Raw genomic sequence first — 23,591 nt, forward strand, 5'->3', positions numbered from 1 at the left:
CTCCATGTACAAGTACCTCTCCGCTCCATGTACAAGTACCTCTCCGCTCAATGTCAAGTGTCGACAGTACCTCTCCGCTCCATGTACAAATACCTCTCCGCTCTCATGTACAAGTACCTCTCCGCTCCATGTACAAGTACCTCTCCGCTCAATGTCAAGTGTCGACAGTACCTCTCCACTCCATGTACAAATACCTCTCCGCTCCATGTACAAGTACCTCTCCACTCTCATGTACAAGTACCTCTCCGCTCCATGTACAAGTAGCTCTCCGCTCAATGTACAAGTGTCGACAGTACCTTTCCGCTCCATGTACAAATACCTCTCCGCTCTCATGTACAAGTACCTCTCCGCTCCATGTACAAGTACCTCTCCGCTCAATGTACAAATACCTCTCCGCTCCATGTATAAGTACCTCTCCGCTCTATGTACAAGTACCTCTCCGCTCCATGTACAAGTACCTCTCCGCTCAATGTACAAATACCTCTCCGCTCCATGTACAAGTAGCTCTCCGCTGAATGTACAAGTGTCGACAGTACCTCTCCGCTCAATGTACAAGTACCTCTCCGCTCAATGTACAAATACCTCTCCGCTCCATGTACAAGTACCTCTCCGCTCAATGTCAAGTATCGACAGTACCTCTCCGCTCCATGTACAAGTACCTCTCCGCTGAATGTACAAGTGTCGACAGTACCTCTCCGCTCAATGTACAAGTACCTCTCCGCTCAATGTACAAGTACCTCTCCGCTCAATGTACAAGTGTCGACAGTACCTCTCCGCTCCATGTACAAGTACCTCTCCGCTCAATGTACAAGTGTCGACAGTACCTCTACGCTCAATGTACAAGTGTCGACAGTACCTCTCCGCTCTCATGTACAAGTACCTCTCCGATCCATGTACAAGTACATCTCCGCTCCATGTACAAGTACATCTCCGCTCAATGTACAAGTACCTCTCCGCTCCATGTACAAGTACCTCTCCGCTCCATGTACAAGTACCTCTCCGCTCCATGTACAAGTACCTCTCCGCTCCATGTACAAGTACCTCTCCGTTCAATGTACAAGTACCTCTCCGCTCCATGTACAAGTACCTCTCCGCTCAATGTACAAGTACCTCTCCGCTCCATGTACAAGTACCTCTCCGCTCCATGTACAAGTACCTCTCCGCTCCATGTACAAGTACCTCTCCGCTCCATGTACAAGTACATCTCTGCTCCATGTACAAGTACCTATCCGCTCAATGTACAAGTACATCTCCGCTCCATGTACAAGTACCTCTCCGCTCCATGTACAAGTACATCTCCGCTCCATGTACAAGTACCTCTCCGCTCCATGTACAAGTACCTCTCCGCTCAATGTACAAGTACATCTCCGCTCCATGTACAAGTACATCTCTGCTCCATGTACAAGTACCTCTCCGCTCAATGTACAAGTACATCTCCGCTCCATGTACAAGTACCTCTCCGCTCCATGTACAAGTACCTCTCCGGTCCATGTACAAGTACCTCTCCGCTCCATGTACAAGTACCTCTCCGCTCCATGTACAAGTACCTCTCCGCTCAATGTCAAGTGTCGACAGTACCTCTCCGCTCCATGTACAAATACCTCTCCGCTCTCATGTACAAGTACCTCTCCGCTCCATGTACAAGTACCTCTCCGCTCAATGTCAAGTGTCGACAGTACCTCTCCGCTCCATGTACAAATACCTCTCCGCTCCATGTACAAGTACCTCTCCGCTCTCATGTACAAGTACCTCTCCGCTCCATGTACAAGTAGCTCTCCGCTCAATGTACAAGTGTCGACAGTACCTTTCCGCTCCATGTACAAATACCTCTCCGCTCTCATGTACAAGTACCTCTCCGCTCCATGTACAAGTACCTCTCCGCTCAATGTACAAATACCTCTCCGCTCCATGTATAAGTACCTCTCCGCTCTATGTACAAGTACCTCTCCGCTCCATGTACAAGTACCTCTCCGCTCAATGTACAAATACCTCTCCGCTCCATGTACAAGTAGCTCTCCGCTGAATGTACAAGTGTCGACAGTACCTCTCCGCTCAATGTACAAGTACCTCTCCGCTCAATGTACAAATACCTCTCCGCTCCATGTACAAGTACCTCTCCGCTCAATGTCAAGTATCGACAGTACCTCTCCACTCCATGTACAAGTACCTCTCCGCTGAATGTACAAGTGTCGACAGTACCTCTCCGCTCAATGTACAAGTACCTCTCCGCTCCATGTACAAGTACCTCTCCGCTCTCATGTACAAGTACCTCTCCGCTCCATGTACAAGTACCTCTCCCCTCAATGTACAAGTACCTCTGCGCTCCATGTACAAGTACCTCTCCGCTCAATGTACAAGTACCTCTCCGCTCAATGTACAAGTGTCGACAGTACCTCTCCGCTCCATGTACAAGTACCTCTCCGCTCAATGTACAAGTGTCGACAGTACCTCTACGCTCAATGTACAAGTGTCGACAGTACCTCTCCGCTCTCATGTACAAGTACCTCTCCGATCCATGTACAAGTACATCTCCGCTCAATGTACAAGTACCTCTCCGCTCCATGTACAAGTACCTCTCCGCTCCATGTACAAGTACCTCTCCGCTCCATGTACAAGTACCTCTCCGCTCCATGTACAAGTACCTCTCCGCTCAATGTACAAGTACCTCTCCGCTCCATGTACAAGTACCTCTCCGCTCAATGTACAAGTACCTCTCCGCTCCATGTACAAGTACCTCTCCGCTCCATGTACAAGTACCTCTCCGCTCCATGTACAAGTACCTCTCCGCTCCATGTACAAGTACATCTCTGCTCCATGTACAAGTACCTCTCCGCTCAATGTACAAGTACATCTCCGCTCCATGTACAAGTACCTCTCCGCTCCATGTACAAGTACATCTCCGCTCCATGTACAAGTACCTCTCCGCTCCATGTACAAGTACCTCTCCGCTCAATGTACAAGTACATCTCCGCTCCATGTACAAGTACATCTCTGCTCCATGTACAAGTACCTCTCCGCTCAATGTACAAGTAGATCTCTGCTCCATGTACAAGTACCTCTCCGCTCCATGTACAAGTACCTCTCCGGTCCATGTACAAGTACCTCTCCGCTCCATGTACAAGTACCTCTCCGCTCCATGTACAAGTACCTCTCCGCTCAATGTCAAGTGTCGACAGTACCTCTCCGCTCCATGTACAAATACCTCTCCGCTCTCATGTACAAGTACCTCTCCGCTCCATGTACAAGTACCTCTCCGCTCAATGTCAAGTGTCGACAGTACCTCTCCGCTCCATGTACAAATACCTCTCCGCTCCATGTACAAGTACCTCTCCGCTCTCATGTACAAGTACCTCTCCGCTCCATGTACAAGTAGCTCTCCGCTCAATGTACAAGTGTCGACAGTACCTTTCCGCTCCATGTACAAATACCTCTCCGCTCTCATGTACAAGTACCTCTCCGCTCCATGTACAAGTACCTCTCCGCTCAATGTACAAATACCTCTCCGCTCCATGTATAAGTACCTCTCCGCTCTATGTACAAGTACCTCTCCGCTCCATGTACAAGTACCTCTCCGCTCAATGTACAAATACCTCTCCGCTCCATGTACAAGTAGCTCTCCGCTGAATGTACAAGTGTCGACAGTACCTCTCCGCTCAATGTACAAGTACCTCTCCGCTCAATGTACAAATACCTCTCCGCTCCATGTACAAGTACCTCTCCGCTCAATGTCAAGTATCGACAGTACCTCTCCGCTCCATGTACAAGTACCTCTCCGCTGAATGTACAAGTGTCGACAGTACCTCTCCGCTCAATGTACAAGTACCTCTCCGCTCCATGTACAAGTACCTCTCCGCTCTCATGTACAAGTACCTCTCCGCTCCATGTACAAGTACCTCTCCGCTCAATGTACAAGTACCTCTGCGCTCCATGTACAAGTACCTCTCCGCTCAATGTACAAGTACCTCTCCGCTCAATGTACAAGTGTCGACAGTACCTCTCCGCTCCATGTACAAGTACCTCTCCGCTCAATGTACAAGTGTCGACAGTACCTCTACGCTCAATGTACAAGTGTCGACAGTACCTCTCCGCTCTCATGTACAAGTACCTCTCCGATCCATGTACAAGTACATCTCCGCTCCATGTACAAGTACATCTCCGCTCAATGTACAAGTACCTCTCCGCTCCATGTACAAGTACCTCTCCGCTCCATGTACAAGTACCTCTCCGCTCCATGTACAAGTACCTCTCCGCTCCATGTACAAGTACCTCTCCGCTCAATGTACAAGTACCTCTCCGCTCCATGTACAAGTACCTCTCCGCTCAATGTACAAGTACCTCTCCGCTCCATGTACAAGTACCTCTCCGCTCCATGTACAAGTACCTCTCCGCTCCATGTACAAGTACCTCTCCGCTCCATGTACAAGTACATCTCTGCTCCATGTACAAGTACCTCTCCGCTCAATGTACAAGTACATCTCCGCTCCATGTACAAGTACCTCTCCGCTCCATGTACAAGTACATCTCCGCTCCATGTACAAGTACCTCTCCGCTCCATGTACAAGTACCTCTCCGCTCAATGTACAAGTACATCTCCGCTCCATGTACAAGTACATCTCTGCTCCATGTACAAGTACCTCTCCGCTCAATGTACAAGTACATCTCCGCTCCATGTACAAGTACCTCTCCGCTCCATGTACAAGTACCTCTCCGGTCCATGTACAAGTACCTCTCCGCTCCATGTACAAGTACCTCTCCGCTCCATGTACAAGTACCTCTCCGCTCAATGTCAAGTGTCGACAGTACCTCTCCGCTCCATGTACAAATACCTCTCCGCTCTCATGTACAAGTACCTCTCCGCTCCATGTACAAGTACCTCTCCGCTCAATGTCAAGTGTCGACAGTACCTCTCCGCTCCATGTACAAATACCTCTCCGCTCCATGTACAAGTACCTCTCCGCTCTCATGTACAAGTACCTCTCCGCTCCATGTACAAGTAGCTCTCCGCTCAATGTACAAGTGTCGACAGTACCTTTCCGCTCCATGTACAAATACCTCTCCGCTCTCATGTACAAGTACCTCTCCGCTCCATGTACAAGTACCTCTCCGCTCAATGTACAAATACCTCTCCGCTCCATGTATAAGTACCTCTCCGCTCTATGTACAAGTACCTCTCCGCTCCATGTACAAGTACCTCTCCGCTCAATGTACAAATACCTCTCCGCTCCATGTACAAGTAGCTCTCCGCTGAATGTACAAGTGTCGACAGTACCTCTCCGCTCAATGTACAAGTACCTCTCCGCTCAATGTACAAATACCTCTCCGCTCCATGTACAAGTACCTCTCCGCTCAATGTCAAGTATCGACAGTACCTCTCCGCTCCATGTACAAGTACCTCTCCGCTGAATGTACAAGTGTCGACAGTACCTCTCCGCTCAATGTACAAGTACCTCTCCGCTCCATGTACAAGTACCTCTCCGCTCTCATGTACAAGTACCTCTCCGCTCCATGTACAAGTACCTCTCCGCTCAAAGTACAAGTACCTCTGCGCTCCATGTACAAGTACCTCTCCGCTCAATGTACAAGTACCTCTCCGCTCAATGTACAAGTGTCGACAGTACCTCTCCGCTCCATGTACAAGTACCTCTCCGCTCAATGTACAAGTGTCGACAGTACCTCTACGCTCAATGTACAAGTGTCGACAGTACCTCTCCGCTCTCATGTACAAGTACCTCTCCGATCCATGTACAAGTACATCTCCGCTCCATGTACAAGTACATCTCCGCTCAATGTACAAGTACCTCTCCGCTCCATGTACAAGTACCTCTCCGCTCCATGTACAAGTACCTCTCCGCTCCATGTACAAGTACCTCTCCGCTCCATGTACAAGTACCTCTCCGCTCAATGTACAAGTACCTCTCCGCTCCATGTACAAGTACCTCTCCGCTCAATGTACAAGTACCTCTCCGCTCCATGTACAAGTACCTCTCCGCTCCATGTACAAGTACCTCTCCGCTCCATGTACAAGTACCTCTCCGCTCAATGTCAAGTATCGAGAGTACCTCTCCGCTCCATGTACAAGTACCTCTCCGCTGAATGTACAAGTGTCGACAGTACCTCTCCGCTCAATGTACAAGTACCTCTCCGCTCCATGTACAAGTACCTCTCCGCTCTCATGTACAAGTACCTCTCCGCTCCATGTACAAGTACCTCTCCGCTCAATGTACAAGTACCTCTGCGCTCCATGTACAAGTACCTCTCCGCTCAATGTACAAGTACCTCTCCGCTCAATGTACAAGTGTCGACAGTACCTCTCCGCTCCATGTACAAGTACCTCTCCGCTCAATGTACAAGTGTCGACAGTACCTCTACGCTCAATGTACAAGTGTCGACAGTACCTCTCCGCTCTCATGTACAAGTACCTCTCCGATCCATGTACAAGTACCTCTCCGCTCCATGTACAAGTACCTCTCCGCTCCATGTACAAGTACCTCTCCGCTCAATGTACAAGTACCTCTCCGCTCCATGTACAAGTACCTCTCCGCTCAATGTACAAGTACCTCTCCGCTCCATGTACAAGTACCTCTCCGCTCCATGTACAAGTACCTCTCCGCTCCATGTACAAGTACCTCTCCGCTCCATGTACAAGTACATCTCTGCTCCATGTACAAGTACCTCTCCGCTCAATGTACAAGTACATCTCCGCTCCATGTACAAGTACCTCTCCGCTCCATGTACAAGTACATCTCCGCTCCATGTACAAGTACCTCTCCGCTCCATGTACAAGTACCTCTCCGCTCAATGTACAAGTACATCTCCGCTCCATGTACAAGTACATCTCTGCTCCATGTACAAGTACCTCTCCGCTCAATGTACAAGTAGATCTCTGCTCCATGTACAAGTACCTCTCCGCTCCATGTACAAGTACCTCTCCGGTCCATGTACAAGTACCTCTCCGCTCCATGTACAAGTACCTCTCCGCTCCATGTACAAGTACCTCTCCGCTCAATGTCAAGTGTCGACAGTACCTCTCCGCTCCATGTACAAATACCTCTCCGCTCTCATGTACAAGTACCTCTCCGCTCCATGTACAAGTACCTCTCCGCTCAATGTCAAGTGTCGACAGTACCTCTCCGCTCCATGTACAAATACCTCTCCGCTCCATGTACAAGTACCTCTCCGCTCTCATGTACAAGTACCTCTCCGCTCCATGTACAAGTAGCTCTCCGCTCAATGTACAAGTGTCGACAGTACCTTTCCGCTCCATGTACAAATACCTCTCCGCTCTCATGTACAAGTACCTCTCCGCTCCATGTACAAGTACCTCTCCGCTCAATGTACAAATACCTCTCCGCTCCATGTATAAGTACCTCTCCGCTCTATGTACAAGTACCTCTCCGCTCCATGTACAAGTACCTCTCCGCTCAATGTACAAATACCTCTCCGCTCCATGTACAAGTAGCTCTCCGCTGAATGTACAAGTGTCGACAGTACCTCTCCGCTCAATGTACAAGTACCTCTCCGCTCAATGTACAAATACCTCTCCGCTCCATGTACAAGTACCTCTCCGCTCAATGTCAAGTATCGACAGTACCTCTCCGCTCCATGTACAAGTACCTCTCCGCTGAATGTACAAGTGTCGACAGTACCTCTCCGCTCAATGTACAAGTACCTCTCCGCTCCATGTACAAGTACCTCTCCGCTCTCATGTACAAGTACCTCTCCGCTCCATGTACAAGTACCTCTCCGCTCAATGTACAAGTACCTCTGCGCTCCATGTACAAGTACCTCTCCGCTCAATGTACAAGTACCTCTCCGCTCAATGTACAAGTGTCGACAGTACCTCTCCGCTCCATGTACAAGTACCTCTCCGCTCAATGTACAAGTGTCGACAGTACCTCTACGCTCAATGTACAAGTGTCGACAGTACCTCTCCGCTCTCATGTACAAGTACCTCTCCGATCCATGTACAAGTACATCTCCGCTCCATGTACAAGTACATCTCCGCTCAATGTACAAGTACCTCTCCGCTCCATGTACAAGTACCTCTCCGCTCCATGTACAAGTACCTCTCCGCTCCATGTACAAGTACCTCTCCGCTCCATGTACAAGTACCTCTCCGCTCAATGTACAAGTACCTCTCCGCTCCATGTACAAGTACCTCTCCGCTCAATGTACAAGTACCTCTCCGCTCCATGTACAAGTACCTCTCCGCTCCATGTACAAGTACCTCTCCGCTCCATGTACAAGTACCTCTCCGCTCCATGTACAAGTACATCTCTGCTCCATGTACAAGTACCTCTCCGCTCAATGTACAAGTACATCTCCGCTCCATGTACAAGTACCTCTCCGCTCCATGTACAAGTACATCTCCGCTCCATGTACAAGTACCTCTCCGCTCCATGTACAAGTACCTCTCCGCTCAATGTACAAGTACATCTCCGCTCCATGTACAAGTACATCTCTGCTCCATGTACAAGTACCTCTCCGCTCAATGTACAAGTACATCTCCGCTCCATGTACAAGTACCTCTCCGCTCCATGTACAAGTACCTCTCCGGTCCATGTACAAGTACCTCTCCGCTCCATGTACAAGTACCTCTCCGCTCCATGTACAAGTACCTCTCCGCTCAATGTCAAGTGTCGACAGTACCTCTCCGCTCCATGTACAAATACCTCTCCGCTCTCATGTACAAGTACCTCTCCGCTCCATGTACAAGTACCTCTCCGCTCAATGTCAAGTGTCGACAGTACCTCTCCGCTCCATGTACAAATACCTCTCCGCTCCATGTACAAGTACCTCTCCGCTCTCATGTACAAGTACCTCTCCGCTCCATGTACAAGTAGCTCTCCGCTCAATGTACAAGTGTCGACAGTACCTTTCCGCTCCATGTACAAATACCTCTCCGCTCTCATGTACAAGTACCTCTCCGCTCCATGTACAAGTACCTCTCCGCTCAATGTACAAATACCTCTCCGCTCCATGTATAAGTACCTCTCCGCTCTATGTACAAGTACCTCTCCGCTCCATGTACAAGTACCTCTCCGCTCAATGTACAAATACCTCTCCGCTCCATGTACAAGTAGCTCTCCGCTGAATGTACAAGTGTCGACAGTACCTCTCCGCTCAATGTACAAGTACCTCTCCGCTCAATGTACAAATACCTCTCCGCTCCATGTACAAGTACCTCTCCGCTCAATGTCAAGTATCGACAGTACCTCTCCGCTCCATGTACAAGTACCTCTCCGCTGAATGTACAAGTGTCGACAGTACCTCTCCGCTCAATGTACAAGTACCTCTCCGCTCCATGTACAAGTACCTCTCCGCTCTCATGTACAAGTACCTCTCCGCTCCATGTACAAGTACCTCTCCGCTCAAAGTACAAGTACCTCTGCGCTCCATGTACAAGTACCTCTCCGCTCAATGTACAAGTACCTCTCCGCTCAATGTACAAGTGTCGACAGTACCTCTCCGCTCCATGTACAAGTACCTCTCCGCTCAATGTACAAGTGTCGACAGTACCTCTACGCTCAATGTACAAGTGTCGACAGTACCTCTCCGCTCTCATGTACAAGTACCTCTCCGATCCATGTACAAGTACATCTCCGCTCCATGTACAAGTACATCTCCGCTCAATGTACAAGTACCTCTCCGCTCCATGTACAAGTACCTCTCCGCTCCATGTACAAGTACCTCTCCGCTCCATGTACAAGTACCTCTCCGCTCCATGTACAAGTACCTCTCCGCTCAATGTACAAGTACCTCTCCGCTCCATGTACAAGTACCTCTCCGCTCAATGTACAAGTACCTCTCCGCTCCATGTACAAGTACCTCTCCGCTCCATGTACAAGTACCTCTCCGCTCCATGTACAAGTACCTCTCCGCTCAATGTCAAGTATCGAGAGTACCTCTCCGCTCCATGTACAAGTACCTCTCCGCTGAATGTACAAGTGTCGACAGTACCTCTCCGCTCAATGTACAAGTACCTCTCCGCTCCATGTACAAGTACCTCTCCGCTCTCATGTACAAGTACCTCTCCGCTCCATGTACAAGTACCTCTCCGCTCAATGTACAAGTACCTCTGCGCTCCATGTACAAGTACCTCTCCGCTCAATGTACAAGTACCTCTCCGCTCAATGTACAAGTGTCGACAGTACCTCTCCGCTCCATGTACAAGTACCTCTCCGCTCAATGTACAAGTGTCGACAGTACCTCTACGCTCAATGTACAAGTGTCGACAGTACCTCTCCGCTCTCATGTACAAGTACCTCTCCGATCCATGTACAAGTACATCTCCGCTCCATGTACAAGTACATCTCCGCTCAATGTACAAGTACCTCTCCGCTCCATGTACAAGTACCTCTCCGCTCCATGTACAAGTACCTCTCCGCTCCATGTACAAGTACCTCTCCGCTCCATGTACAAGTACCTCTCCGCTCAATGTACAAGTACCTCTCCGCTCCATGTACAAGTACCTCTCCGCTCCATGTACAAGTACCTCTCCGCTCCATGTACAAGTACCTCTCCGCTCAATGTACAAGTACCTCTCCGCTCCATGTACAAGTACCTCTCCGCTCCATGTACAAGTACCTCTCCGCTCCATGTACAAGTACCTCTCCGCTCAATGTACAAGTACCTCTCCGCTCCCTGTACAAGTACATCTCCGCTCCATGTACAAGTACCTCTCCGCTCCATGTACAAGTACCTCTCCGCTCAATGTACAAGTGTCGACAGTACCTCTCCGCTCCATGTACAAGTACCTCTCCGCTCCATGTACAAGTACCTCTCCGCTCAATGTACAAGTGTCGACAGTACCTCTCCGCTCCATCTACAAGTACCTCTCCGCTCAATGTACAAGTACCTCTCCGCTGAATGTACAAGTACCTCTCCGCTCCATGTACAAGTACCTCTCCGCTCCATGTACAAATACCTCTCCGCTCCATGTACAAGTACCTCTCCGCTCCATGTACAAGCACCTCTCCGCTACATGTACAAGTACCTCTCCGCTCCATGTACAAGTACCTCTCCGCTCCATGTACAAGTACCTCTCCGCTCAATGTACAAGTACCTCTCCGCTCCATGTACAAATACCTCTCCGCTCCATGTACAAATACCTCTCCGCTCCATGTACAAGTACCTCTCCGCTCCATGTACCAGTACCTCTCCGCTCAATGTACAAGTACATCTCCGCTCAATGTACAAGTACATCTCCGCTCAATGTACAAGTACGTCTCCGCTCAATGTACAAGTACCTCTCCGCTCAATGTACAAGTACCTCTCCGCTCCATGTACAAGTACCTCTCCGCTCAATGTACAAGTACATCTCCGCTCCATGTACCAGTACCTCTCCGCTCAATGTACAAGTACCTCTCCGCTCAATGTACAAGTACATCTCCGCTCCATGTACAAGTACGTCTCCGCTCAATGTATAAGTACCTCTCCGCTCCATGTACAAGTACCTCTCCGCTCCATGTACAAGTACCTCTCCGCTCCATGTACAAGTACCTCTCCGCTCCATGTACAAGTACCTCTCCGCTCAATGTACAAGTACCTCTCCGCTCCATGTACAAGTACCTCTCCGCTCCATGTACAAGTACCTCTCCGCTCCATGTACAAGTACCTCTCCGCTCAATGTACAATTACCTCTCCGCTCCCTGTACAAGTACATCTCCGCTCCATGTACAAGTACCTCTCCGCTCCATGTACAAGTACCTCTCCGCTCAATGTACAAGTGTCGACAGTACCTCTCCGCTCCATGTACAAGTACCTCTCCGCTCCATGTACAAGTACCTCTCCGCTCAATGTACAAGTGTCGACAGTACCTCTCCGCTCCATCTACAAGTACCTCTCCGCTCAATGTACAAGTACCTCTCCGCTGAATGTACAAGTACCTCTCCGCTCCATGTACAAGTACCTCTCCGCTCCATGTACAAATACCTCTCCGCTCCATGTACAAGTACCTCTCCGCTCCATGTACAAGCACCTCTCCGCTACATGTACAAGTACCTCTCCGCTCCATGTACAAGTACCTCTCCGCTCCATGTACAAGTACCTCTCCGCTCAATGTACAAGTACCTCTCCGCTCCATGTACAAATACCTCTCCGCTCCATGTACAAATACCTCTCCGCTCCATGTACAAGTACCTCTCCGCTCCATGTACCAGTACCTCTCCGCTCAATGTACAAGTACATCTCCGCTCAATGTACAAGTACATCTCCGCTCAATGTACAAGTACGTCTCCGCTCAATGTACAAGTACCTCTCCGCTCAATGTACAAGTACCTCTCCGCTCCATGTACAAGTACCTCTCCGCTCAATGTACAAGTACATCTCCGCTCCATGTACCAGTACCTCTCCGCTCAATGTACAAGTACCTCTCCGCTCAATGTACAAGTACATCTCCGCTCCATGTACAAGTACGTCTCCGCTCAATGTATAAGTACCTCTCCGCTCCATGTACAAGTACCTCTCCGCTCCATGTACAAGTACCTCTCCGCTCCATGTACAAGTACCTCTCCGCTCCATGTACAAGTACCTCTCCGCTCAATGTACAAGTACCTCTCCGCTCCATGTACAAGTACCTCTCCGCTCCATGTACAAGTACCTCTCCGCTCCATGTACAAGTACCTCTCCGCTCAATGTACAATTACCTCTCCGCTCCCTGTACAAGTACATCTCCGCTCCATGTACAAGTACCTCTCCGCTCCATGTACAAGTACCTCTCCGCTCAATGTACAAGTGTCGACAGTACCTCTCCGCTCCATGTACAAGTACCTCTCCGCTCCATGTACAAGTACCTCTCCGCTCAATGTACAAGTGTCGACAGTACCTCTCCGCTCCATCTACAAGTACCTCTCCGCTCAATGTACAAGTACCTCTCCGCTGAATGTACAAGTACCTCTCCGCTCCATGTACAAGTACCTCTCCGCTCCATGTACAAATACCTCTCCGCTCCATGTACAAGTACCTCTCCGCTCCATGTACAAGCACCTCTCCGCTACATGTACAAGTACCTCTCCGCTCCATGTACAAGTACCTCTCCGCTCCATGTACAAGTACCTCTCCGCTCAATGTACAAGTACCTCTCCGCTCCATGTACAAATACCTCTCCGCTCCATGTACAAATACCTCTCCGCTCCATGTACAAGTACCTCTCCGCTCCATGTACCAGTACCTCTCCGCTCAATGTACAAGTACATCTCCGCTCAATGTACAAGTACATCTCCGCTCAATGTACAAGTACGTCTCCGCTCAATGTACAAGTACCTCTCCGCTCAATGTACAAGTACCTCTCCGCTCCATGTACAAGTACCTCTCCGCTCAATGTACAAGTACATCTCCGCTCCATGTACCAGTACCTCTCCGCTCAATGTACAAGTACCTCTCCGCTCAATGTACAAGTACATCTCCGCTCCATGTACAAGTACGTCTCCGCTCAATGTATAAGTACCTCTCCGCTCCATGTACAAGTACCTCTCCGCTCCATGTACAAGTACATCTCAGCTCCATGTACAAGTACATCTCCGCTCCATGTACAAGTACCTCTCCGCTCCATGTACAAGTACCTCTCCGCTCCATGTACAAGTACATCTCCGCTCCATGTACAAGTACCTCTCCGCTCAATGTACAAGTACATCTCCGCTCCATGTACAAGTACATCTCCACTCCATGTACAAGTACCTCTCCGCTCAATGTACAAGTACATCTCCGCTCCATGTACCAGTACCTCTCCGCTCAATGTACAAGTACATCTCCACTCCATGTACAAGTACCTCTCCGCTCAATGTACAAGTACATCTCCGCTCCATGTACCAGTACCTCTCCGCTCAATGTACAAGTACATCTCCACTCCATGTACAAGTACCTCTCCGCTCAATGTACAAGTACATCTCCGCTCCATGTACCAGTACCTCTCCGCTCAATGTACAAGTACATCTCCGCTCCATGTACAAGTACCTCTCCGCTCAATGTACAAGTACCTCTCCGCTCAATGTACAAGTACATCTCCGCTCCATGTACCAGTACCTCTCCGCTCAATGTACAAGTACATCTGCGCTCCATGTAGGGCTGGGTATCGTTCAAAATTTTTCGATATCGATACCGTTTCGATACTTGGATTTCGATACCGGTTCCTGAACGATACTTTTTTCGATACCAATTTTTAGAAAAATCCATTTTAACAAAAATAAAACTGCATTACACATTGAAATTATTTTACAAATCTTTAGTTTCCCCCCATCTTAAGTTTTACAGCAGAAAAAAATAAAACCTACTGTATTTAACATAACTTTAAGTTCTCTAAACGTATTGCCGTCCCTACAAAAAATATTGGAGTACTACAAAGGAAAGAAATGTAGCTAAAACAAATAAATCAGTGGAATAGTTTTCAGTGCAAAACAGAGAGTTGCAAATCAGGGTTTAATGCTCACTGATGCAACAGAACTCTATTCTTGTACAAACTGATGAGATGGCTCCACTTCATGCATGGAAGACTAGTTGAGCATTGACTAGCCTATCAATATAGCCTTATATGCCACAAAGTGAATCACATTTATATTCAACAAACTATCATGACATCAGCGTTTGTTAACGAGTTGCTAAAAATACATGGGCGATAACTGCCCGCTTGCACATAACGCTAATTAATTAAACATTAACGCTAGCGTTGCAGATCAGTGTGCTCACTGCTGCAACAGAACGTCATTCTTGTCAAATCTGACGAGACAGCTCAACTTCACTGACTAGCCAATCAATATAAATGAATCGCATTTACATTCAACAAACTATCATGACATCAGCGTTTGTTAACGAGTTGCTAAAAATACACAATGCCCGCTTGCGCATAACGTTACGGCGGCAATTAATTAAACGATCTAATGCTACAACTCACAGCCAGATGCATGGATTTGTCAGACTGAGGGATCTGATACCCGCTAACTTGCGGTAAGCTGAGCTGACCCACCTCTCAATTATTTCTCTTGTCTGTGGAAACCAGTCCGTGTTGTTTCTGTTTCTTTTCCTGCTTTTCATCATCTTCGCCATATGGTAATCCAGGATAGGAGTAGCTTGAGTGGCTAACTTCTTGTATACTATCCGCACCGCACGCCTGGCTCACAGTCACAACAAACACACCGGCTAAAGTGGGCGTAACGTTTCCTGCATGCCTCTACATGACAGCCAATCACCAGCCGTATTAGAGCGCGGCGTGCAAGCATGTCGCATGCTTATAGGCTCAATGACGCTGTTTTGTTTTGGTATCGAAAATTGGTATCGATTGACAAGGGAGGCTTCGATACCCCTTAGTATCGATGTTTCCATTTCGGTGCCAAGTAAGTATCGAAACTCGATACCCAGCCCTAGCTCCATGTACAAGTACCTCTCCGCTCAATGTACAAGTACCTCTCCGCTCAATGTACAAGTACCTCTCCGCTCCATGTACAAGTACCTCTCCGCTCCATGTACAAGTACCTCTCCGCTCCATGTACAAGTACCTCTCCGCTCCATGTACAAGTACATCTCTGCTCCATGTACAAGTACCTCTCCGCTCAATGTACAAGTACATCTCCGCTCCATGTACAAGTACCTCTCCGCTCCATGTACAAGTACATCTCCGCTCCATGTACAAGTACCTCTCCGCTCCATGTACAAGTACCTCTCCGCTCAATGTACAAGTACATCTCCGCTCCATGTACAAGTACCTCTCCGCTCCATGTACAAGTACATCTCCGCTCCATGTACAAGTACCTCTCCGCTCAATGTACAAGTACATCTCCGCTCCATGTACAAGTACATCTCCACTCCATGTACCAGTACCTCTCCGCTCAATGTACAAGTACATCTCCACTCCATGTACAAGTACCTCTCCGCTCAATGTACAAGTACATCTCCGCTCCATGTACCAGTACCTCTCCGCTCAATGTACAAGTACATCTGCGCTCCATGTAGGGCTGGGTATCGTTCAAAATTTTTCGATATCGATACCGTTTCGATACTTGGATTTCGATACCGGTTCCTGAACGATACTTTTTTCGATACCAATTTTTAGAAAAATCCATTTTAACAAAAATAAAACTGCATTACACATTGAAATTATTTTACAAATCTTTAGTTTCCCCCCATCTTAAGTTTTACAGCAGAAAAAAATAAAACCTACTGTATTTAACATAACTTTAAGTTCTCTAAACGTATTGCCGTCCCTACAAAAAATATTGGAGTACTACAAAGGAAAGAAATGTAGCTAAAACAAATAAATCAGTGGAATAGTTTTCAGTGCAAAACAGAGAGTTGCAAATCAGGGTTTAATGCTCACTGATGCAACAGAACTCTATTCTTGTACAAACTGATGAGATGGCTCCACTTCATGCATGGAAGACTAGTTGAGCATTGACTAGCCTATCAATATAGCCTTATATGCCACAAAGTGAATCGCATTTATATTCAACAAACTATCATGACATCAGCGTTTGTTAACGAGTTGCTAAAAATACATGGGCGATAACTGCCCGCTTGCACATAACGCTAATTAATTAAACATTAACGCTAGTGTTGCAGATCAGTGTGCTCACTGCTGCAACAGAACGTCATTCTTGTCAAATCTGACGAGACAGCTCAACTTCACTGACTAGCCAATCAATATAAATGAATCGCATTTACATTCAACAAACTATCATGACATCAGCGTTTGTTAACGAGTTGCTAAAAATACACAATGCCCGCTTGCGCATAACGTTACGGCGGCAATTAATTAAACGATCTAATGCTACAACTCACAGCCAGATGCATGGATTTGTCAGACTGAGGGATCTGATAACCGCTAACTTGCGGTAAGCTGAGCTGACCCACCTCTCAATTATTTCTCTTGTCTGTGGAAACCAGTCCGTGTTGTTTCTGTTTCTTTTCCTGCTTTTCATCATCTTCGCCATATGGTAATCCAGGATAGGAGTAGCTTGAGTGGCTAACTTCTTGTATACTATCCGCACCGCACGCCTGGCTCACAGTCACAACAAACACACCGGCTAAAGTGGGCGTAACGTTTCCTGCATGCCTCTACATGACAGCCAATCACCAGCCGTATTAGAGCGCGGCGTGCAAGCATGTCGCATGCTTATAGGCTCAATGACGCTGTTTTGTTTTGGTATCGAAAATTGGTATCGATTGACAAGGGAGGCTTCGATACCCCTTAGTATCGATGTTTCCATTTCGGTGCCAAGTAAGTATCGAAACTCGATACCCAGCCCTAGCTCCATGTACAAGTACCTCTCCGCTCAATGTACAAGTACCTCTCCGCTCAATGTACAAGTACCTCTCCGCTCCATGTACAAGTACCTCTCCGCTCCATGTACAAGTACCTCTCCGCTCCATGTACAAGTACCTCTCCGCTCCATGTACAAGTACATCTCTGCTCCATGTACAAGTACCTCTCCGCTCAATGTACAAGTACATCTCCGCTCCATGTACAAGTACCTCTCCGCTCCATGTACAAGTACATCTCCGCTCCATGTACAAGTACCTCTCCGCTCCATGTACAAGTACCTCTCCGCTCAATGTACAAGTACATCTCCGCTCCATGTACAAGTACATCTCTGCTCCATGTACAAGTACCTCTCCGCTCAATGTACAAGTACATCTCCGCTCCATGTACAAGTACCTCTCCGCTCCATGTACAAGTACCTCTCCGGTCCATGTACAAGTACCTCTCCGCTCCATGTACAAGTACCTCTCCGCTCCATGTACAAGTACCTCTCCGCTCAATGTCAAGTGTCGACAGTACCTCTCCGCTCCATGTACAAATACCTCTCCGCTCTCATGTACAAGTACCTCTCCGCTCCATGTACAAGTACCTCTCCGCTCAATGTCAAGTGTCGACAGTACCTCTCCACTCCATGTACAAATACCTCTCCGCTCCATGTACAAGTACCTCTCCGCTCTCATGTACAAGTACCTCTCCGCTCCATGTACAAGTAGCTCTCCGCTCAATGTACAAGTGTCGACAGTACCTTTCCACTCCATGTACAAATACCTCTCCGCTCTCATGTACAAGTACCTCTCCGCTCCATGTACAAGTACCTCTCCGCTCAATGTACAAATACCTCTCCGCTCCATGTATAAGTACCTCTCCGCTCTATGTACAAGTACCTCTCCGCTCCATGTACAAGTACCTCTCCGCTCAATGTACAAATACCTCTCCGCTCCATGTACAAGTAGCTCTCCGCTGAATGTACAAGTGTCGACAGTACCTCTCCGCTCAATGTACAAGTACCTCTCCGCTCAATGTACAAATACCTCTCCGCTCCATGTACAAGTACCTCTCCGCTCAATGTCAAGTATCGACAGTACCTCTCCGCTCCATGTACAAGTACCTCTCCGCTGAATGTACAAGTGTCGACAGTACCGCTCCGCTCAATGTACAAGTACCTCTCCGCTCAATGTACAAGTACCTCTCCGCTCAATGTACAAGTGTCGACAGTACCTCTCCGCTCCATGTACAAGTACCTCTCCGCTCAATGTACAAGTGTCGACAGTACCTCTACGCTCAATGTACAAGTGTCGACAGTACCTCTCCGCTCTCATGTACAAGTACCTCTCCGATCCATGTACAAGTACATCTCCGCTCCATGTACAAGTACATCTCCGCTCAATGTACAAGTACCTCTCCGCTCCATGTACAAGTACCTCTCCGCTCCATGTACAAGTACCTCTCCGCTCCATGTACAAGTACCTCTCCGCTCCATGTACAAGTACCTCTCCGCTCAATGTACAAGTACCTCTCCGCTCCATGTACAAGTACCTCTCCGCTCAATGTACAAGTACCTCTCCGCTCCATGTACAAGTACCTCTCCGCTCCATGTACAAGTACCTCTCCGCTCCATGTACAAGTACCTCTCCGCTCCATGTACAAGTACATCTCTGCTCCATGTACAAGTACCTCTCCGCTCAATGTACAAGTACATCTCCGCTCCATGTACAAGTACCTCTCCGCTCCATGTACAAGTACATCTCCGCTCCATGTACAAGTACCTCTCCGCTCCATGTACAAGTACCTCTCCGCTCAATGTACAAGTACATCTCCGCTCCATGTACAAGTACATCTCTGCTCCATGTACAAGTACCTCTCCGCTCAATGTACAAGTACATCTCCGCTCCATGTACAAGTACCTCTCCGCTCCATGTACAAGTACCTCTCCGGTCCATGTACAAGTACCTCTCCGCTCCATGTACAAGTACCTCTCCGCTCCATGTACAAGTACCTCTCCGCTCAATGTCAAGTGTCGACAGTACCTCTCCGCTCCATGTACAAATACCTCTCCGCTCTCATGTACAAGTACCTCTCCGCTCCATGTACAAGTACCTCTCCGCTCAATGTCAAGTGTCGACAGTACCTCTCCGCTCCATGTACAAATACCTCTCCGCTCCATGTACAAGTACCTCTCCGCTCTCATGTACAAGTACCTCTCCGCTCCATGTACAAGTAGCTCTCCGCTCAATGTACAAGTGTCGACAGTACCTTTCCGCTCCATGTACAAATACCTCTCCGCTCTCATGTACAAGTACCTCTCCGCTCCATGTACAAGTACCTCTCCGCTCAATGTACAAATACCTCTCCGCTCCATGTATAAGTACCTCTCCGCTCTATGTACAAGTACCTCTCCGCTCCATGTACAAGTACCTCTCCGCTCAATGTACAAATACCTCTCCGCTCCATGTACAAGTAGCTCTCCGCTGAATGTACAAGTGTCGACAGTACCTCTCCGCTCAATGTACAAGTACCTCTCCGCTCAATGTACAAATACCTCTCCGCTCCATGTACAAGTACCTCTCCGCTCAATGTCAAGTATCGACAGTACCTCTCCACTCCATGTACAAGTACCTCTCCGCTGAATGTACAAGTGTCGACAGTACCTCTCCGCTCAATGTACAAGTACCTCTCCGCTCCATGTACAAGTACCTCTCCGCTCTCATGTACAAGTACCTCTCCGCTCCATGTACAAGTACCTCTCCCCTCAATGTACAAGTACCTCTGCGCTCCATGTACAAGTACCTCTCCGCTCAATGTACAAGTACCTCTCCGCTCAATGTACAAGTGTCGACAGTACCTCTCCGCTCCATGTACAAGTACCTCTCCGCTCAATGTACAAGTGTCGACAGTACCTCTACGCTCAATGTACAAGTGTCGACAGTACCTCTCCGCTCTCATGTACAAGTACCTCTCCGATCCATGTACAAGTACATCTCCGCTCAATGTACAAGTACCTCTCCGCTCCATGTACAAGTACCTCTCCGCTCCATGTACAAGTACCTCTCCGCTCCATGTACAAGTACCTCTCCGCTCCATGTACAAGTACCTCTCCGCTCAATGTACAAGTACCTCTCCGCTCCATGTACAAGTACCTCTCCGCTCAATGTACAAGTACCTCTCCGCTCCATGTACAAGTACCTCTCCGCTCCATGTACAAGTACCTCTCCGCTCCATGTACAAGTACCTCTCCGCTCCATGTACAAGTACATCTCTGCTCCATGTACAAGTACCTCTCCGCTCAATGTACAAGTACATCTCCGCTCCATGTACAAGTACCTCTCCGCTCCATGTACAAGTACATCTCCGCTCCATGTACAAGTACCTCTCCGCTCCATGTACAAGTACCTCTCCGCTCAATGTACAAGTACATCTCCGCTCCATGTACAAGTACATCTCTGCTCCATGTACAAGTACCTCTCCGCTCAATGTACAAGTACATCTCTGCTCCATGTACAAGTACCTCTCCGCTCCATGTACAAGTACCTCTCCGGTCCATGTACAAGTACCTCTCCGCTCCATGTACAAGTACCTCTCCGCTCCATGTACAAGTACCTCTCTGCTCAATGTCAAGTGTCGACAGTACCTCTCCGCTCCATGTACAAATACCTCTCCGCTCTCATGTACAAGTACCTCTCCGCTCCATGTACAAGTACCTCTCCGCTCAATGTCAAGTGTCGACAGTACCTCTCCGCTCCATGTACAAATACCTCTCCGCTCCATGTACAAGTACCTCTCCGCTCTCATGTACAAGTACCTCTCCGCTCCATGTACAAGTAGCTCTCCGCTCAATGTACAAGTGTCGACAGTACCTTTCCGCTCCATGTACAAATACCTCTCCGCTCTCATGTACAAGTACCTATCCGCTCCATGTACAAGTACCTCTCCGCTCAATGTACAAATACCTCTCCGCTCCATGTATAAGTACCTCTCCGCTCTATGTACAAGTACCTCTCCGCTCCATGTACAAGTACCTCTCCGCTCAATGTACAAATACCTCTCCGCTCCATGTACAAGTAGCTCTCCGCTGAATGTACAAGTGTCGACAGTACCTCTCCGCTCAATGTACAAGTACCTCTCCGCTCAATGTACAAATACCTCTCCGCTCCATGTACAAGTACCTCTCCGCTCAATGTCAAGTATCGACAGTACCTCTCCGCTCCATGTACAAGTACCTCTCCGCTGAATGTACAAGTGTCGACAGTACCTCTCCGCTCAATGTACAAGTACCTCTCCGCTCCATGTACAAGTACCTCTCCGCTCTCATGTACAAGTACCTCTCCGCTCCATGTACAAGTACCTCTCCGCTCAATGTACAAGTACCTCTGCGCTCCATGTACAAGTACCTCTCCGCTCAATGTACAAGTACCTCTCCGCTCAATGTACAAGTGTCGACAGTACCTCTCCGCTCCATGTACAAGTACCTCTCCGCTCAATGTACAAGTGTCGACAGTACCTCTACGCTCAATGTACAAGTGTCGACAGTACCTCTCCGCTCTCATGTACAAGTACCTCTCCGATCCATGTACAAGTACATCTCCGCTCCATGTACAAGTACATCTCCGCTCAATGTACAAGTACCTCTCCGCTCCATGTACAAGTACCTCTCCGCTCCATGTACAAGTACCTCTCCGCTCCATGTACAAGTACCTCTCCGCTCCATGTACAAGTACCTCTCCGCTCAATGTACAAGTACCTCTCCGCTCCATGTACAAGTACCTCTCCGCTCAATGTACAAGTACCTCTCCGCTCCATGTACAAGTACCTCTCCGCTCCATGTACAAGTACCTCTCCGCTCCATGTACAAGTACCTCTCCGCTCCATGTACAAGTACATCTCTGCTCCATGTACAAGTACCTCTCCGCTCAATGTACAAGTACATCTCCGCTCCATGTACAAGTACCTCTCCGCTCCATGTACAAGTACATCTCCGCTCCATGTACAAGTACCTCTCCGCTCCATGTACAAGTACCTCTCCGCTCAATGTACAAGTACATCTCCGCTCCATGTACAAGTACATCTCTGCTCCATGTACAAGTACCTCTCCGCTCAATGTACAAGTACATCTCCGCTCCATGTACAAGTACCTCTCCGCTCCATGTACAAGTACCTCTCCGGTCCATGTACAAGTACCTCTCCGCTCCATGTACAAGTACCTCTCCGCTCCATGTACAAGTACCTCTCCGCTCCATGTACAAGTACCTCTCCGCTCAATGTCAAGTGTCGACAGTACCTCTCCGCTCCATGTACAAATACCTCTCCGCTCTCATGTACAAGTACCTCTCCGCTCCATGTACAAGTACCTCTCCGCTCAATGTCAAGTGTCGACAGTACCTCTCCGCTCCATGTACAAATACCTCTCCGCTCCATGTACAAGTACCTCTCCGCTCTCATGTACAAGTACCTCTCCGCTCCATGTACAAGTAGCTCTCCGCTCAATGTACAAGTGTCGACAGTACCTTTCCGCTCCATGTACAAATACCTCTCCGCTCTCATGTACAAGTACCTCTCCGCTCCATGTACAAGTACCTCTCCGCTCAATGTACAAATACCTCTCCGCTCCATGTATAAGTACCTCTCCGCTCTATGTACAAGTACCTCTCCGCTCCATGTACAAGTACCTCTCCGCTCAATGTACAAATACCTCTCCGCTCCATGTACAAGTAGCTCTCCGCTGAATGTACAAGTGTCGACAGTACCTCTCCGCTCAATGTACAAGTACCTCTCCGCTCAATGTACAAATACCTCTCCGCTCCATGTACAAGTACCTCTCCGCTCAATGTCAAGTATCGACAGTACCTCTCCGCTCCATGTACAAGTACCTCTCCGCTGAATGTACAAGTGTCGACAGTACCTCTCCGCTCAATGTACAAGTACCTCTCCGCTCCATGTACAAGTACCTCTCCGCTCTCATGTACAAGTACCTCTCCGCTCCATGTACAAGTACCTCTCCGCTCAAAGTACAAGTACCTCTGCGCTCCATGTACAAGTACCTCTCCGCTCAATGTACAAGTACCTCTCCGCTCAATGTACAAGTGTCGACAGTACCTCTCCGCTCCATGTACAAGTACCTCTCCGCTCAATGTACAAGTGTCGACAGTACCTCTACGCTCAATGTACAAGTGTCGACAGTACCTCTCCGCTCTCATGTACAAGTACCTCTCCGATCCATGTACAAGTACATCTCCGCTCCATGTACAAGTACATCTCCGCTCAATGTACAAGTACCTCTCCGCTCCATGTACAAGTACCTCTCCGCTCCATGTACAAGTACCTCTCCGCTCCATGTACAAGTACCTCT

Source organism: Poromitra crassiceps, assembly GCF_964638095.1.
Source record: "Poromitra crassiceps genome assembly, contig: HAP1_SCAFFOLD_61, whole genome shotgun sequence".
In the NCBI taxonomy this organism is placed as follows: Eukaryota; Metazoa; Chordata; class Actinopteri; order Beryciformes; family Melamphaidae; genus Poromitra; species Poromitra crassiceps.